Below are 5160 nucleotides of genomic sequence, written 5' to 3' on the forward strand. Positions count from 1 at the left end.
CTGGTCTTTCTTTATTTAATGAATATGAATTTTCGGAAAGAGCAGGCATTTAAGCCCTCCTCAGCCCTGGGGCCGAGACCTCCCTGTTGTATCTGTATTTGTTGAGCTGATCAGCAAATGCAGACCCCTCAGGCTCTGATTGGTGCCCACAGACACCGACCAGCTGGCACAGGGCGCCACCAATTGGTCAGGGCCCTGTGCCTCGACATGGTGTGTTTCATTGTAAGTTCGCCTTTGGGGGGTCTGCAAGTGTGATCCTGGCAGACTCAAGCATCTAAGCCAGGGTACCTTTATCTAAAATCTTCTTTCTAAATCTGACTTCAACACGCTGCATCTCTGTTTGCTTTGGCTGATACTCATCAACATCTGTTTGCAACTCAAGCATTGGGATTCAAAGTTCAGCTTCAGTAGTGTGGTTTGCATTGGTGGTTCAGTGGTAGAATTCTCGCCTGCCACGCGGGAGGCCCGGGTTCGATTCCCGGCCAATGCATCACAGCTCTTTTGCATTCCTCTGCTCAGCAATTTTTCATTCCTCTCTACATTCTTACCACCAGCTTTCTTTTATCACAACTACATTTTCACCATACACTCCCTCCGCATCAATCTCTTTACCACTTTCCTCATGCTCATTTTCAACATCTGCTTCACAATACTTCCTTTTCCTGTCCGCTTCACCACTCACAGCTGCAAACACTCATTCCTCTTCAATGAAAACCCTCCTCCTCTCATTTCTTTTTAACCCTTCAAAACATTTTTACCTTCATTGCCTTAAGCAAAGTTCAAACAAACTTTTCACAACCTGACAATTTTTCACTTGGCACTCTGTTGAAACACAACTCGCATCTCACCATCGATTGTAACAGTTATTTTAAATGGAGAAATAGGGAAGTGGGGCTACAAGAAAGGGGGAGGTCTAAAATAGGACAGGAGGCAGAAGAGATTAAATGATAATGCAAGGCAAAAAGTGAGAGTGCTGGGACCGAATCAAAGGATGAGAGCAGAGGGGATATAAATGGGGAATTGCAAAATCATCAACAACCATGCCAAAAAATGCGCTCAGAGGTTATGAACTGAAATTGTTAAACTCAATGTTGAGCCCAGAAGGCTGCGAAGCGTATCGCTGAAAGATAAGGTGCTGTTCCTGATGCACGATCAATTGCACAAAGACTAAAGTTATGTACAACTGTGGCTTTATTACAGTCAGATTTGTGGCCTCCTGCTGCAGCTGGTGAAATGGCAGGGCACTGGAGGTCATGCATATTTATACAGTTCTCCCTGGGCGGAGTCAGCCGGCAGGAGCTACCGGCGAACCTGTAGTGCAGGTCCTACCTTACATCCCCTAATACAATGGTTCACCACATTCACCCCCTGTTAAAAATGAGTCCGGCGGGGGTGACGTGAAACTATATACAATTAGTGGAATTATGTACAGTGGTAGGGAAAGAAAAGTCCATGTTGACGGTCCGGATCCGGTGCTTTGGTGCTTCATTGGGATCGGCGTAACGGTGGCGGCAAAGTCGGTGCTGGCAGTGGTGGAGGTGGCAGCGATGGCGGTGCTGATGCTGGCCAGTCATCGGGGAACTCTGGGAGCGTGCAGAAGTCCTCTTCGTCCTCTTGTGCGGAAAAGGGGAGGGTGTGTGTGGTCTGGTGGGGTCAATATTGGTGGCGCGGTGGGAGCTGGGGGTGGGGGTGCATTGGTGGGGGGGGGGGGGTGTTGGGGTGGGACCTGATGGTGCCAGGTCCCTGAGTGAGACAGTATCTTGGCGGCCGTCGGGGAACTCAACGTAGGCATATCGAGGATTGGCGTGGAGCAGGTGAACCCTGTCCACCAAGGGGTCCGCCTTGTGGAGTCGGACGTGCCTACGGAGAAGGACCGGTTCTGGAGCAGCGAGCCAAGTCGGGAGCGACACACCGGATGTGGACTTCCTGGGGAAGGTAAAAACACGTTCATGGGGTGTGTTATTAGTGGCGGTGCACAATAGTGACCGGATGGAGTGCAGAGCATCAGGGAGGACCTCCTGCCAGCGCGAGGCTGGGAGGTTCCTGGACCATAGGGCCAGCTGGACGGTCCTCCAAACCGTCCCATTCACCCGTTCTGCTTGCCCGTTTCCCCGGGGGTTGTAGCTGGTCGTCCTGCTGGAGGCTATACCCCTGCTGAGCAGGAACTGACGCAGCTCATCGCTCATGAATGAGGATCCCCTGTCACTGTGGATGTAGGCGGGGAAACCGAACAGAGCGAAGATGGTGCTGAGGGCCTTGATGACGTTGGCAGACGTCATATCGGGGCATGGGATGGCGAAGGGGAATCTGGAGTACTCATCGACCACACTGAGAATATACGTGTTACGGTCGGTGGAGGGGAGCGGCCCTTTGAAATCCACGTGAGGCGTTCAAAGGGGTGGGAAGCCTTCACCAGGCTCGCACGGTCTGGCCGGTAGAAGTGCGGCTTGCACTCAGCACAGACCTGGCAGTCCCTGGTGACTCCTTCCTCGACGGAGTAGGGCAGATTGCGAGCTTTGACCAGATGGTACAATCGGGTGACCCCTAGGTGACAAAGGCTGTCGTGTAGGGCCCGAAGTTTGTCCACTTGTGCGCTGGCACATGTACCTCGGGAGAGGGCGTCTGGGGGCTCGTTGAGTTTACCGGGGCGATACAAGATCTCGTAATTATAGGTGGAGAGCTCGATTCTCCACCGCAAGATTTTATCATTTTTGATCTTGACCCGCTGTGTGTTATTGAACATGAAGGCTACCGACCGTTGGTCCGTAAGGAAAGTGAATCTCTTACCGGCCAGGTAATGCCTCCAATGCCGCACAGCTTCAACGATAGCTTGAGCCTCCTTCTCGACGGATGAGTGTCGAATTTCAGAGGCATGAAGGGTGCGGGAAAAGAATGCCATGGGTCTGCCTGCCTGGTTTAGGGTGGCGGCAAGGGCGACGTCTGAAGCGTCGCTTTCTACTTGGAAAGGCAGTGACTCGTCCACTGTGCGCATCCCGGCCTTGGCGATGTCTGCTCTGATGCAGGCGAAAGCATGTTGTGCCTCGGCCGCAAGGGGGAATTGGGTGGACAGAATGAGTGGGCGGGCCTTGTCCGCATAGTTTGGGACCTACTGAGCGTAGTAGGAAAAGAACCCCAAGCAGCCTTTGAGGGCCTTGGGGCAGTGGGGGAGGGGAAGTTCCATGAGAGGGCGCATGCGGTCGGGGTCGGGCCCGAGAAGCCCGTTTTGGACTATATTGCCGAGAATGGCTAACCGGGTCGTGCTGAACACACACTTCTCTTTGTTGTAGGTCAGGATGAGAAGGGTGGCAGTGCGGAGGAATTTATCGAGGTTGGCATCGTGGTCCTGCTGGTCATGGCCGCAGATGGTGACATTATCTAAGTACGGAAAGGTGGCCTGCAAACCGTACTGGTCGACCATTCGGTCCATCTCTCTTTGGAAGACCGAGACCCCATTTGTGACACCGAAAGGGACCCTAAGGAAGTGGTAGAGGCGACCGTCCGCCTCGAAGGCAGTGTATGGCCGGTCCGACTTCCGGATGGGGAGCTGGTGGTAGGCAGATTTCAGGTCAATTGTTGAGAAGACCCGGTACTCCGCAATCTGATTGACCATATCGAGCTGTGTGTACCGATTGATGGTCTGGCTGTAGTTCACGACCATCCTGTTTTTCTCCCCAGTTTTAACCACTACCACTTGGGCTCTCCAGGGGCTGTTGCTGGCCTCGATAATACCCTCCTTAAGCAGCCGCTGGACTTCGGACCTGATGAAGGTCTTGTCCTGGGTGCTGTACCGTCTGCTCCTAGTGGCAACGGGCTTGCAATCCGCAGTTAGATTTGCAAAAAGGGAGGGGGAATCGACCTTGAGGGTCACGAGGCCGCAAACGGTAAGGGGGGTAAGGGCCCGCCGAATTTGAGGGCGAGGCTCTGGAGGTTGCCTTGGAAGTCCAGGCCCAACAGGAGTGCAGCGCAGAGATTAGGAAGGACATAGAGGCGGAAGTTACTAAATTCTATGCCCTGGAGCTGACTGTACAAAAGCCTCAGATTGGGACGGAGTGGGATCCGGAGGCTAGGGAGATCCTTTGCTTGGCCGGGTGGACCGCGAGGGAGCAGCGCCTTACCGTATCTGGGTGAACGAAGCTTTTGGTGCTCCCGGAGTCCAGCAGGCACAAGGTCGCGTGGCCGTTGATTTTAACCGTCGTCGACGTGGTGGCCAGGTTGTGCGGGCGAGATTGGGCCAGCGTCATCGAAGCGAGCTGTGGGTAGCCATCGGATGCTTCGGGTGGCAAGCGTGTGCGGTTCCGATGTCGAGATGTCCGGGGACCCTGTGGGGAACAAGATGGCAGTGCCCATGGTGCGCACATTGCGGGGTCGGGACAAGATGGCGGCGCCCATTGGTCGCACATGGACCCGGGAGGAGAAGATGGTGGCTCCCATTGTGTGTCTGGTGTGGGGGAGGGGGCGATAGCGGGCGCGATGGCAGCGGCTGCGCGGGCCTGGCACACAGCTGCGAAGTGGCCCTTTTTACTGCAGGTTTTACAAACTGCAGTGCTGGCCGGGCAGTGTTGGCGGGGGTCCTTCTGCTGACCGCATAAGTAGCAGCGGGAACCCCCGGGGTGCGCAGATCGGCATGCGGCGCAGTCGTATTGGGAAGGCAGGGCCCCGACTGAGGAGGTCATTGGCGGGGTCCAGGAGGGGTAGGAAGGAGTAGAAGGGCGGGCAGCGCGGCGGGAGGGGTACGATTGTACGTTACGGGATGCGACCGTCATGGAGAGCGCCAAGATTTTCATCTCCGCTAGTTCGAGCGTGGCCCCTTCCAGTAATCGTTCTCGGATGCGGTCCGACACAATCCCCGTCCCGAAGGCATCGCGCATGGGGAGATTCGCGTGTTTGGCGGCCGTGAAGGCCTGACAGTCACAGTCCCGGACAAGTGGAATTAGGGCCCGCCAGAAGTCTTCGATGGACTCACCAGGTAGTTGCGAGCGGGTGGCAAGTACATGCCTGGCGAAGAGCGTGTTCGCCTTCTGTGTGTAGTGTTCGTTAAGGAGTCCCATTGCTTTTGTATAATTCTTAGATCAACGGGAACACGCTGGAGCTCAGTCTGGAGTACAGGACGTTTATCTTCTGAGCCTCCGTTGGCGCGGGGTCCGCCGCGTTGATGTAAGC

The 5160-nt window shown here is 55.0% G+C and overlaps 1 non-coding gene across 1 annotated transcript; it reads left to right on the plus strand.

Moving 5' to 3' along the window:
- The first annotated feature begins 419 nt into the window (after positions 1 to 419).
- On the plus strand, positions 420 to 490 carry trnag-gcc (transfer RNA glycine (anticodon GCC)). Its single transcript has one exon. It is a non-coding gene; the product is annotated as a tRNA-Gly (tRNA).
- Positions 491 to 5160: the final 4670 nt, after the last annotated feature.

Source organism: Scyliorhinus torazame, chromosome 3 (genome assembly GCF_047496885.1).
Source record: "Scyliorhinus torazame isolate Kashiwa2021f chromosome 3, sScyTor2.1, whole genome shotgun sequence".
Classification (NCBI taxonomy): domain Eukaryota; kingdom Metazoa; phylum Chordata; class Chondrichthyes; order Carcharhiniformes; family Scyliorhinidae; genus Scyliorhinus; species Scyliorhinus torazame.